The sequence below is a fragment of the Diabrotica undecimpunctata genome, chromosome 1 (assembly GCF_040954645.1).
Source record: "Diabrotica undecimpunctata isolate CICGRU chromosome 1, icDiaUnde3, whole genome shotgun sequence".
Taxonomy (NCBI): domain Eukaryota; kingdom Metazoa; phylum Arthropoda; class Insecta; order Coleoptera; family Chrysomelidae; genus Diabrotica; species Diabrotica undecimpunctata.
In genome coordinates this window covers 164,531,820-164,546,406 of record NC_092803.1, presented here as the reverse complement: position 1 = coordinate 164,546,406, position 14,587 = coordinate 164,531,820, and the positions used below count along the sequence as shown (strand labels likewise).

The 14,587-nt window shown below is 33.0% G+C and overlaps 1 protein-coding gene across 5 annotated transcripts in view; it reads right to left on the bottom strand.

The window, feature by feature from the left end:
- ZnT77C (Zinc transporter 77C) overlaps positions 1 to 14,587 on the bottom strand; it is a 102,537-nt gene that overhangs the window by 73,823 nt on the left and 14,127 nt on the right. Inside the window, exon 1 of one of the 5 annotated variants that reach the window (XM_072520414.1) lies at positions 7,711 to 7,829. The exons of 2 other annotated variants lie outside the window; for them this stretch is intronic. The gene's annotated coding sequence lies outside the window, so the exon portion shown is untranslated. Of the gene's footprint in view, positions 1 to 2,161; positions 2,358 to 7,710; positions 7,830 to 14,587 lie in introns of those variants that run through there. 2 more of the 5 variants (XM_072520412.1, XM_072520413.1) reach the window with 2 other exon arrangements.

Genomic DNA, 14,587 nt, shown 5'->3' with positions numbered 1-14,587 from the left:
AATGCAGATGGTACCACTATAACTGAAACGCAAGACAAATTACCTAGATGGAAAGAATATATTGAACACCTATTTTATGACCAAAAAGTAGAACAATTAGAAGTTGACGGAGAAATCACGGGACCGATATAATGAAAGAGGAAGTTATTTATGCCATAAAACACAAAAGAATGGCTTCTCTCAATTTTGTAACGATTCAAAAAATCACAAATGCTAAAGATTGCAATGACTATCGGACAATTGCATTAATGAGCTACACATTGAAAACCTTCCTTAAAATCGTACATAACAGAATCCACATGAAATTAGAACAAGAAATAAGTGATTCACAGATGGGTTTTAGAAAGGGTCTAGGAACTAGAGAAGCATTATTCGGAGTCAATGTTTTGACACAACAATGTCTGAATATAAATCAGGACATATATGCTTGCTTCATAGATTTTAAAAAAGCTTTTGACAGAGTTTAACATGAAAAGCTTTTAAGTATTCTTAACACCAAAAACATAGGTAGTAGAGATTTACAAATTATATCGAATTCGTATCAAAATCAGAAAGCAAGAATAAGAGTCGAAGGAGAACTGACAGAGGAAGTAAGTATACTTAGAGGAGTTCGACAAGGGTGCATACTTTCACCACTCTTATTCAACGTCTACAGTGAAGTGATATTTCCAGAAGCTTTATTGGATATTGTGGAAGGTATTTTGGTCAACATAAATAGCATTAATAATATTAGATATGCGGACGATACGGTCATATTTGCAAGTGACATACGGACTGCAAATGAATCTCAAGAAAACGAAATCAATGATATTCTCAAAAAAACGACAAAATGTAGATAACCTGATCATCAATAATACAACGATCGAAAGAGTAACAACATATAAATATTTAGGAACGTGGCTAACCGAACATGGAGATCAAACAAAAGAAATCAGATCTAGAATAGAAATGGCAAGAAACACGTTCATAAAATTGAAGAACTTACTTTGCAACCGTAACCTTAATCTAGAGATTCGCACAAGAATGCTACGTTGTTACGTTTCTTTACTTTACTATACGGCATGGAAGCGTGGACAATAAAACAGTCTGAAATCAAAAAATTAAACTCCTTTGAGATGTGGTGCTACACGAGAATCCACAGAATATCGTGGACTGAAAAAGTAACTAATATAGAGGTGTTACAAAGAATGAAGAAAGAATGTGAAGTCATAAAAACTGTTAAAATTAGAAAGATTCAATATCTGGGTCATAAAATGAGGGGCGAGAAGTACGTATTACTTAGGTTAATTATGCAAGGGAAGATACAAGGGAAGAGAAACCCAGGACGACGCAAAATATCCTGACTAAGAAATTTGAGACAGTGGTTCGGTTGCAGCTCATTAGCTTATTAGGGCTAAATTATTCAGAAGCGCGGACAGTAAAATTAAAATAGCGATGATGATTTCCAACCTCCGATAGGAGAAGGGACCTGAAGAAGAAGAGATACTTATTCATTTAATTAAATAAAGATCATATTTTGTTAGGAAAAATAAGTCTTATCAATATTAACAAGAATATCTTAAGTCCGTGTAATTAATAATGGAAAATGTACAACAATTCAATTGGCTAACGACCAAAAATTTGTGGAGATTAATTTGGCAATAAAATTGTTGGATTAGCACTTCTTATTTTAATTTGATAAGATATCTGTAACCGGTTTATAAAAGACGGCTTCCGAAAAAAAGTTTCGATGATAATCTGGTTACAAAAACAAAAGTTTTTCATATAACATAATGCTAATAGAAATTCTCTTTGATAGACGGCTTCAATTTAAAAAATATATAATTCGACCATTTAGGAATAACGAGGAAAACAATATCTGGTTTATTTCCTAACTATTTCATCTATTTCTCAATGACGTAAGACATTGTACATCGGAAGGACAAAAATATAGTAAGGATATCTAAAATTATAAGATTATAGAAAATTTACCGACAACTATAGGGATTATAACATTATATAATTTTGGCAATCTTTTATTTCATTTTGAAAAATGAGAAACCAAATTGGTTTATTACCAGGAAAGTTGTATTGTCAAGATGTCATTGATCCTAAAAATTGTGGAGATTATTTTGCAATAAAATTGTTAGATTAGTACTTCTTGTTTTAATTACTAAGATACCTTATGCGTAACCATCAATATTATACACTTCACTTTTATAAAAACTTTTAATTTACTAACCAAAACAAATTTCTCGAAAGCCACTGCAGTAAACAAATTTTAATGAGGGACTAATTTCTTTGTTACTAATTTGACGACCTAAATAAATAAAATTTTATCGTTCTGATAAATTGTATTTATTTATCTAGGTTCCTACTGGGATACGGTTTAATGTTCTAAGAAAAGTCTTATCGATTATGTATTTTAATATTATTTACAACCAGTGACGTGCCAATGCATAGTTTTAAATTAGGTGGTCAATTTGGAAGGTTAAAAGCAGTGGCGGCTTTTGGGGGTAGGCAGGATAGGCCGGGCCTACCCAATAATTTTAAGAGCTTTAAAATTGAAAAATATATATTCAAAAATTATGTTAATGCATGTAAATAACTTTTAAATGTACTAAATCACTCAATATATTAACGTCTGTTAAAACAACTATGTTATTATATTACCACAGAAAGCATCGAATCGTATTCAGGCATTTTATATATATATATATATATATATATATATATATATATATATATATATATATATATATATATATATATATATATATATATAATGTCGGTTTACAACGTTCTTCGACGTCTTCCGATTTCCAATCTCCATCTCATTCTATCGTTCCATAGATCGTCCTCCAGTTCTCTTTCTCTGATTTCTTTATCAACTCCTTCTCTCCAACTTCTTCTAGGCCTTCCTGGTCTTCGCCTACCTCTTGGTTGCTCTAGGCATTTTAAATATCATTAATAGGCCCGATCGTAACGGGCCGACCCAGCTCACATAAGATCGCCGTACAAAAAGCGTTTGAAGTTAAGCAGCTTGCCGGACAACGATTTATATTGTCGTATTTATGCTTGCTGCTTAGGCACCAGACGATCGGGCCTACGTCGACCATCGTTGTCACTTGTAATGTAATTATCGAATTGTAATATAAATTATCTTTTAAATTATGATAAAAAAATATGTAATAATGTATAATTGTAACATATTTTTAAACAAACAACACAATTGGAAACAAGTGCACGGTTGCCCAAATAAATTTAAAAAAAATTGGTAAAATTCGAAGAAAAAAAATCCCATTTGCATGATTTCTATATCGCCTGATTGTATGCAACTTATATATGTGAGATTGATTTATAACTGATACAATAAAAATGAGTTTTTATGACGCTTTACCAAGTTGCAGTAATAGTAATGTTGATAGTGAGTGTTTGGACATTGTTGTTTCACTATTGGAATCGCCATTATCTAGAAGAACTGAAATTGATAGAAAAAAAAAATATTATGAATGAAAGGCCTACTCTAACATTGCGTATTGACAAAAATATGGGAAAAAGGTGCGCACTTTTAATTGCTCTTGGTATGATGTCTACAAATGTTTGTCTGGAAGTATTACGAAAAACAGACTATATTGCTGACCGTGTTTGTTATTTTCTAATAAGAAATGTGTATGGACTTGTGAAGGATACTTTGATTTAAAAAATATGTCTGCCTCCTCAAAAAAACACTCCAGTTGCAAGGAACATTTAAGTAATTTCCTGTCCTTTAAGGAAGTACAGAAGAAGGCGTTTTGTGTTCGCAATTTGCTAGATGCAAAATCTAAAATCGCAAAAATTAGATACAACGCAGAAGTTAAAATGAACAGAGAAATCATTAAAAAATTAGTTAGGGGCGGGGGGTCATGACCCCGTGACCCCTCCCTCTGGATCCGTCACTGATTACACATAGCTATATGTAATTTGCTGGCTTGGCCTACCCAAAATTTTACCACACCAGCCGCCACTGGTTAAAAGATGAAATAATTAATGCTTTGAAATGGTAGAACGTACTGGCTCTCATTTTCAGACTCAGCTCTAATTAATTGCTAGTTTGGACAGTTTTGGGTGAAAATCTTTTAGATATACATAATGGTTTGTAGTCTTTTAAAAATGTAGAAATTCTACCAAAGGTAGGCCTAATAGTTGCGGAACTAATGGAAAAAATTCGGATAGGTATACATTTACCTAAAAATTTACATAACCGGACTAATGTGTAAATATTACGAGCGTCATTTCTAAATAAAGCTGAAATATCTGAAAAGAGTTTTCGATTATTTTAGTTATTCACATGTGATTTTAGAACGAACCACCTATGCTCTATATATTTAAATTTATAATAATTGTTAATAATAATAAACCTTTCGACAAGGTTTTATCAGAAAGAAAGTTGCATCAGAGATAAGGAACGCACTGTGAGGTCTACATAGATCGAGTTAATATAAAGAGTCACAGATAAAAAACAAGAAATTTGCATATGGACCAAATACATACATACAAGAACTTTTAATAATAATAGGTCCGAAAAATTACATCCTACCTACATGAGTATTTACCAATAACGTCAGATAAAGCGGACAAAGTAATATCACAACTAAAAAATGGTAACGCTCCTGGATCTGACAATGCATATGCTCTTCTTCTTAGGGTGTCTGTACGTTCCGAACGTTGGCTATGATGACTTTATTGGTTGCTATACGAAATAGCTGTGTTGAGGTCTTTCTATACCATGCTCTCAGGTTAGTAAGCCAGGATATTCTTCTTCGTCATGGGGCCCTTTTTCCTTAAATTTCACCTTGAAAAATGCATTGAAGTAGCTCGTATCTGCCTTGATTTCTCATTATATGTCCCAAGTACTGCAGCTTACGGCTCTTTACGATGTTGACCAAATCCGCAGTTGTGTTCATCCTCCGCAGTACTTCTTCATTGGTGACTTTGTCTATCCATAATATCTTCAGGATCCTTCTGTATGACCATAGCTCAAAAGCCTGAAGTTTTGATAGAGTTTCCGCCTTTAATGTCCACGTTTCTACTCCGTACAGAAGCACCGAGTACACATAACATTTAAGAACCCTTATTTTTGTTTCTAGGGTGAGGTCATTTCTCTTGAACACAGAACTCATAGTCAAGAATGGTCTTTTTGCCTTTGTGATGCGACATATAATCTCTTGGGTATTGTCCCACGACTCATTGATTATAGTTCCCAAGTAGTTGTATTGTGAGACACGTTCAATTCTCATTTGGTTCACATACAGATTTGCTCCAGTTATGTTTTCCTTGCTGATGATCATTAGCTTGGTTTTTCTGGTGTTTATATCCAGTCCATATTTTCTACTTGTTTCCGTTATTTTGTTCATTAAGTTTTGCAGCCCTTCTATGGTATTGGAAAACACTATTGTATCATCTGCATACTGCATGAATATCATATGCATACGCTGAATTCATAAAACTATTTAACACCGACGGTACTCAACGCTTAACAAAAATATTTACGAGCCATCGAAGAAAAAATCAGCCGTGTACAGTTTGCTTTTCGGAATGCGTGGGTACGAGAGAGGTTCCCTTTAGTATAGAAGTGCCATTTCTTGATAGACATGAAATAAGACATGAATTGCGATACTTATGCATGCTTCATTGATTACCATAAGGCGTTCGATTCAGTAAAGCACGACAAGCTGATGGAGATATGAATAAATATTGGAATAAACACCGGTGATCTAAGAATTATTAACAATCTTTACTGGAATCAAACATCATCTATCTGTACAGAGGCAGGAGAATCAGATAATATAAAAATCAAACATGGGATCCGACAGGGATGTATACTATTACTCCTGCTGTTAAACGTATACTCTGAGGAAATATTTCAAGTAGCAATAGAGTATGTTGAAGCCGGAATTCGAATTAACTGAGAATGTATTCATAACATCAGATACGCGGACAGTTATGAAGACCGTTTATGAAAAGGACCACAAAAGTAAATCATAGGTATGTACTTTCACCAAACCCTTCTTCTTCTTCTTGATGTGCCTATCCGTTACGAATGTTGGCGATCATCATGGCAATCTTTATCTTATCTGCAGCAGCGCGGAAAAGCTGCACAGATGTTGTATTGAACTAGATTCTGAGGTTCTTTAACCAAAATGTTCTTCTTATTCCTAGACCTCGTTTTTCAAATATTTTTCCTTGCAGGATGGCTTGAAGGAGAGCATATCTGGATTCATTTCGCATAATATGTCCGAAGAATTGTAACTTTCGGGATTTGATGGTGGTCAATACCTCTCGGTTCTTATTCATTCTTCTGAGGTTCACCTCATTTGTGACAGTCCACGGGATCTTAAGTATTTTCCAATATAGCCACATCTCAACAACACCATAAAAAAGGACAGAGAAGACGTAGCATCGCAGCATTCTTACTTTTGTATCAAGAGAGAGGTTATGACTCTTGAAGAAGGCTCCATCCGATTGAAGGTGGATCTAGGTGAACCAAACATTAAGAAAATATAATATATGATGATCTTTAAGAAGGAACAGTAATTTGGACGAATCAGTTTGAACGGTCAACGAATAGAAAGAGTTAAAACATACCCCTATCTTGATACGAATCACAGACGCTACCTTTAAGAAAATTGAGTTTTTCGAAATGGGGCTTTATCTTCGAATCCTAAAAATATCTTATACCGACCACGTTACTAACAAGGACGGTTTATTAAGAATACAAAAAGAAAAACAGCTGTCAACCACATTACAACCAGCCAAAATCGAATACCTCGGTCACATCATGAGGAACAGCGAAAGATATGGATTGCTGCAATTAATTTTACAGCGAAAAGTAGAAGGAAAACGAGGATCAGGAAGACTAAGGACTTCTTGACTGAAAAATATACGTACGAGGTTCAACACAACAACCAGAATCTTTCAGAGCAGCAATGTGCAAAGTACAGATTGCCATGATGGTGCCAATATCTGAAACGGATAGGCATTACAAATATAGGCATTATGCTTATTACTTCCAAATAACACCTTTAGCTACTCCTACTGAAATCCTATCCTCATCTCCAAGCAGTGTGGTCTTGACCACGTGGGTATACGGTGAACCTTGGTAAACCTAAGCAACTCTGCTGGAGATTAACCGGGTAACCAACCTCCAAGGAAGAAATGGTCGTCTAAAAGGGGATTAAGAATAGAACAAACAATCTTACCTTGTAAACGGCCCTCTTGTCATGAAAACTAACGAAATTTGTCGGAATATAACGGATATACGACGACGGTCACGGAAAAAAAGGATCTGAACATTAACATCCTTGAATATTTTCAGCAGGTACTGGGTTGTAGCAGCGACAAAAACAACAAAAGGATTGATATGGATATCACAGATCTCGCAGGAAATCAGGTTGATTGATAGTGGAAACAAAAAAAAACGGCAAATCAATAGTATTTTATATTGATAGTTCAACAATCAACATGAATTTGGAATAGGTTTTGTTATACGAAATAGTATTCAAGGTTCTGTCATGGAATTCAGACCAATAAATAAAATAATTGTTTACATGAGATTTGGAGAAAAACTAGGCAACGTCTCAATGCTATCAGTTCGTTATGTTTGTATAAAGATTAAAATAATATACAAAAATGTGAAAATAAATCAATAGGGCACTGCTAAAGGTATTAGTACACGATATTTTTGCTTACCTTTTTATTTATGCTGTATAGAATATACAATAGATTTTGAAGATTAACTAGTAATTTAAATTATTAATGATGTTATTTTGACATAATGTTCGTGAAACAATAATATATAGAGAAAAAACCAATGCATTTTCCGAGCATAACATGTATATTTTAATAAAAACACCCGTGTGTATTATAAAAGATTTCATCATGTTTTATTTGAATCGTTATTTTATCTTTACTGTTATATTTATTGTGGATTATTATAAATTCGCCAACATATAATTCGGAAAATTTTTATACAATGTAATTTAATTTTTAATTAGAGAAAAAATTAAATAATTCTTCAATTATTAATTAACTATTAAAATGATCTTAATAATTTGTTATTATGTATATATATATTTATGAATAATCATGTTTTGTTTATTATAGAAGAAGCTACCTACCTAACAGACATGCTATTACGAATCGTCAACATGCATAGGACAAGAAAACACCCACGAGAAAAGATTTCTTCATCACAGGATGTTTAAAGTAAATGTTTGGACAGGAATGGTAGAGTATACTGTAATGGGGCCAGAAATCCTTACAAACAAATTAAATGGTGAAAATAATTTCCAGAGCAAACAAAGTACTGGTAAACATTAGAATCATATAAAATATCACAATGTCGAAGTTATGGGATATCATTTCGGGTAGTACTCTAAACGCTTAATGCGAATATGTATTGGCCATCCAGAGGTACATATCCTAATAGATATGAACCTGGTATTGACTTTTGCTTCTGGAGTTTAATGAAAAATGTCATGTATGTTGTAGAAGTAATGAACGAACAACAACTGAGGAATATAATCATTGAAGGTGCAAATCGATTTTACAAACCGCGCTCTATTAGAAAAAAAGTTGTGAATTCCGAAAGAATGTTTATATTTCTTTCATCCACTTCGAGAAGGCTTTTGACAGAGTACAACACGATACACTTTTCGATTGCCTACGGGCAACAGGACTTGACCACTATGATATAAGACTGCTGACATACTTATATTAAAATCAAGTAGCCTCTATTCAAATTGAAGACAGTTCGACTGAAAAAATATCCATCAAACGTGGAGTACGGCAGGGTTGTGTTTTGTCACCCACTCTTTTTAATCTGTACTCTGAAGAAATCTTTAGGGAGGCTTTGGATGACAGACAAGAGGGAGTAAGACTAGGTGGAAAAGAAATCAACAATATTAGATACGCTGACGATACAGCCATTCTTGCAGAAAATTTACAAGATCTCCAAACATTACTAAATCTAGTCAGTGAAGCAAGTTATCGGAGAGGCCTAAAAATCAACATTTCAAAGACAAAGTGGATGGCAGTTGGAAAGATCATTGTAGATCAAGGTCAGGTTTCTCTTAATGGAGAGGAGATCAAAAGGGTAAATCATTTCAAATACCTTGGCAGCTGGTTAAATGTAAATTGTGACTCTGATGAAGAGATAATAACCAGGATCGAAATATCACGTAAGGCTTTTATGACCTGGAAACCAGTTTTATGCAACAGAAACCTGTCGATGAATATTCGTAAGAAGGTCCTGAAATGTTATGTGTGGTCCATCCTATTGTATGGTTGTGAGACATGGACGTTAAAAACCACAATGCTAAACAAGTTAGAAGCATTCGAATTGTGGTGCTATAGAAGAATCCTAAAGATATCGTGGGTTTCGCACACTTCCAATGAAGATGTTCTTCAAATGATCAATTCAGAACGTCTGCTCATAAACACCATAAAAGAGGAGAAAAACAGAATACTTCGACCATATAATTAGAGGACCTAAATACCATCTACTTCGCCTTATAATACAAGGAAAAGTGGAAGGAAAGAGATGGATTGATGGAAAGAAACTTTCATGGCTGCGTAATATTAGACAATGATGTGGTTCCACAGTAGAAGAATTATTTCGCGCAGCAGCCGACAGAGAAAGGTTTCAGGAAATTGTAAACATGATGACGGCCAACGTCTGAATACTGACACGGCACCCAAAGAAGAAGAAGAAGGTAAGTAAGATCCAATGGATATTTTGTGGACCTGCGAATAACATGAAAATTCATTTCTAATCTATTTTTTTACTCGGCATTTTTTATGCACAAAGAAAAAAATACTAAAAACTGGTTTTTTAAAAAAGTACTACAGGAAAAAAAAGTTACAAAAATATTATGTTATACCATTGCTACGATTTCACTAATCAATGCTACATATAAAATACTGGCTTAATAATATACTGGCTCAATTAATACAATAATTGGCGACTATCAGTGTTGCTTCAGCACTGGAATGTCGGTAATTGATCAAATATTTACTTTTCGAAAAATGGTTGAAAAGTAATGGGAATATTTTAAACGTACACCACACGTAGTACCTGGAACTATGGAATGCAATGGTTGAGATGCATGTGCCTATGAAATTGACTGCGGTAACGCAAATGTGTATGTTTCGTAATTAATATAAAATTTACAGATGAATTTATGAAAAATTCTTTTTAAGAATATCATCATCATTCTGGCTTTACAACACTGCGTGGGTACTAGCCTCCTCAAGAATTTCTCTCCAGTCGTCCCTATCCATTGTACCCTATTTTGAATAATAAGTGCTGGCAAAAAAGTTTTATAATTTTGGATTAATACTTAGTTCAAAATAAGATATCATTCTTATATATATAGAGATATAAGATAAAGAATATATATATAAGAATATTCAGTAAATGTTTGGAGGATAAATACATCTGGAAATATTGCTTGCTTATTTTTAGTTCGAAATAAGTCAAAAAACCTATATAAAGAAGAATACAACCAATTAAATATGCGCAGTACGACTTTGCCAATATACTACCAATGCATTTAAAGTACAGCTCTTAGTACTCCTGAAGATTTCCACTGGAGACTTCGAAACATTCACATCTCGAAGACCTCCAACCTTCTCAAAGCAGTTAGATTTATTGGTAATGCCTCTGTTGGTACTATCTGAGCCTTCTGCCAGTCAATTGGTATCTATTCTACTCTTCATCTGGCATTAAATATCTTTAATAATAACTCATTTTGTCAACAACAATTGTTGCATTTTGTCCCATTTTTTTACCGTTTCACTTATTCTGTCATACCCTGATGCCTTCCCGTTTTTTCATTTCTGCGATAGCTTTTTTCAACTCATTTATGGTTATAGGATCTACATTATCCTCGTCTATTCTTTGGTTTAACAGCTTGTTTTCTTCTTGATAGCAGTGATTTTGTGGCAACTCTTGGAAATATTCTCTCCATCTGTTTATTATTTCATTTTCTTCGCCAGAAAAGTTCGGCCTTTTTATATTCTTCATAGCTTTCTGGTGTTTTATTTTGTAAGTAGATTTTCCAAACATTTTTTTTCTTTTAATTTGTTGTTTTATTTCTTTTATTTTCTTTTATTGCTCCTCTTAGTTGTTCCACATACTTCTTTCACTGTATTTATTATAATATCTTTAAAGTAGTTCCATAGTTGTTCTACGTTTTGACCCTCTACCTTTTCTTTAGTATTTTCTAGCTTTTCATTTATGGTTATCTGGTAATTTTCAGAATTTCTTTATTTCTCAATTTATATCACCTAATATTTTCATATTCTTGTTGCTTTTCTTGAAGTTTGTTAATGTTGTTATCTCACTTATTTTGTTTTATTTTTATTACTGATAAATAGTGCCCACTTCCTATTTCTGGATCCCTTCTAACTTTTGTGTCTATTACGTTTTTTTTTACTTTCCTATAGTTAGTTTGTTGAACCCAATTCTCACTAGATTCCTTTTCATTTTTCTTCCTTTGCCCTTTGTCTTATTTCTTTCTGCATTTCTCTTTCCGTTGAAGTTAGATCGTGATTAATATAGATGCCTTGGTCCCTAATTTTTTGCAGTTTGCATTTATTTTGCATGATTTTTCTTTGTCTTCAGCATTATCAAACTCCAGCCTTCATGTTCATGAGAATAATGCTAGACCCAAATGTAACAAGGGAAGGAGAAATAAGAATGGAAATAAATCCTAAAATTGAAAAATGAAGTAAAAGCGGTAAATATTGTCAGAAATATAAAGGAACTTCGCCTCGAATGGATTCAACATATGAAAAGCCAACCTTCAAAGAGATTGAGAAACAACCAACTAAATTTCATTATATTATACCCTAGACGTGAGTACCAAAAACTGAAAAGAAAAATTTAGAGACAGGAAGAAATGTAAAACAGTTATGATTGCAGTAAAAACACACGGCAAACTATGAAAGACAGAGGATAAATTGGCCTAAAAGAGAATTTTAAACCGACGTTGATCATAAACTCAACCGGATTGTACGGCTCTAATGATGATGATTACTATACTATTCCTGGCCTTTGTTGGATTTAATTAGCAGATGAAATTTTTTCTGCCTTATATTCAAATATCATACCTTTTTTTAACATGTTGCGATATGTCTAATTAAATAAAAAAATAGTGTCATTAAATTTTTAGAGAACTCAAATCTTTTAAAAATAACCAAAACTATTTGAAACACTATCAACGATTAACATTGAGCAATGCGAATAATTCGTTTGCAAATTTATGAAATATTTCGCAGATCACGTAATGTGTTATTAACAGCTACTCAATTTTTTAAAGATATTTTTATTGGAGAATTAGCCAATTTGTATCATACTATGACATTTTTTATTTCATTTTAGTTAGGTAATCAGCGAAGCATATATAATCTTGGTTCATTTGTATTCAACAGACATAAATAGTTAGGATAATAATTTGCGTATTTATTGTTGTGTGGAAAAATCAAATAAAATTGGTCTAAAATAAGTATAGAGGCCATTTAAATTATTAAAATATGTGCATGTTTTAAAATTTGATGTTAATTAAAATGGCGCTAGTATTTTTGCTATTTAATTCAGGATGATAATAAAAATCGAGGTGTCCACTACTAAGTTATACACACTTTTTTAGATGCTGAACTAAAGACTGTGTCACTATAACCACTTTATAAGCTCGATTTTGTCGGTTTATACCAGCATCTCTTTGAATTTTATCGAAAAGTTCTTCTTCTATTTATCTAGACATGACTGTCTGTTTTTCAATGTGCCTCCAGTAAGTTGTCGTTTCATCGTTTTCGTGGTCTCCCTTCTTTCTATTAATGGACCGTCTCTTGCCATCTGTATGACGCTAGTTGTTGTGATTCGGCTTATATGATCATTCCATTCTACTCTTCTATTTCTTACCCAGTCCTTGATGTTCTCCACCTTGCATCTACGTCGTATATCTGTACTTCTAGCCCTGTTCCATAGTGTTTTACAATTTTTTAAGTGTTTTCATCTCTGCTGTTTCTAAAATCCTTTTTGTCCTCTCTGTGTCAGGTCGTGTTTCTGCCGCGTATGTCATTATTGGTCGGATGACTATTTTGTAAATTCTGCCTTTCATTTCTTTCGATATTTTTATTTCTCCATATTGTTTAATTCAGGCAACCTGCGGCTCTGTTTGCTCTGTTCACTTATTCTTCCACTTCTATTTCGAACTTTCCATAGCTAACCATACATTTTGTCTTGATTGGGGAAATTAACATGTTAAATTTTCTGGAGGTTATATTGAATTGGTGCAGCATACGTTGTAAATCATCTTCACTTTGAGAGAGTAGTATTGCGTCGTCTGCATAGCAGATTATTTTAAGTTGTTTTTCTCTCATTTTGCATCCTTTTTTGGTTCTTACTTTTTTTATTATTTCATCCATAACCAGGTTGTACAATAGAGGATTCAGGAAATGTCCCTGTTTTATCCCATTGCCAGCTTCAATAGGGTCAGTTAGTTCTTCTTCTACTTTTACTTTTATTGTGTTGTTTTGGTAGATATTTTCGATCGTTTTGATTATTCCTAAAGGTATCTCTCTTGCGTACAATAAGTGGATAACATCCTTTGATTTGACCCGACAAAATGCCTTTTTAAGACCCACGAAACATAGATATGCAGGTTTGTTTTATTCTAATGATTTCTCTTGCACTTGCCTCGTTATAAATATAGTGTCAGTGCATGATCTTCCCGACCTAAAACCTTGTTATTCTTCTGATAGTGTTATTACTTCATTCAGTTTATTTGTTGTCACTTTGGTTATTAATCCCAAAGTTGAAAACAATTATATAGTAGTTCATTGTAAATAGCCAACTTGATATTATTACAACAGTTCCGTAAAGTTTATTCCATAATAGAAAAAGTCCCTTAACGAAAAAGAAAAAGTATTAAAATTCTAGAATATTCAAGATGACATCGAAAATTCCTGAAATGTCTCGTAATGTCTAGAACGTCAGAAAATGTATATAAACACAGATAGTTGACAATTTAAGTAACAGTGTATTTGAGTTTTTGAATAGTTGTCATTGAGTAAAAGTTGTTGTCAAGTATTGTTATATTGTTGGTATGTCAACAAAAAAGTTATTTTAAAAAAGTGTAACATTGGTAAAAGCGGTGGGATTAATGAGATGTGAATGCAAGATTCACTGAATTTTAGAGAAGAAAAGAAAGAGCTGAAGGAAAAGCGTAGACACAAAAAGTAGGAGGAGATGGAGATATGTAGAAAGTAGGGGTAGAAATCATAAATAGTTTAGCACAAATTCACGAAAATTTTCAGTTAGATGTACGTAAGTCAAATTACTAGTAGAATAGACAAATTAGAAGAACAACAGAACGATACAAAAATCGATTTAGAAAATAAAATTGTATAACATCAAAATGATTTAAAAACTAATTAAGAAAGACAAATAGCCGATTATAAACAAAAATTCCACTTTATTTATTTAGTAACTAATTTTTAGTAACTAATGTCAAATCTGAAAAAACAGTTTCATTAGCTTTGATAATTCAACCAGACGGAA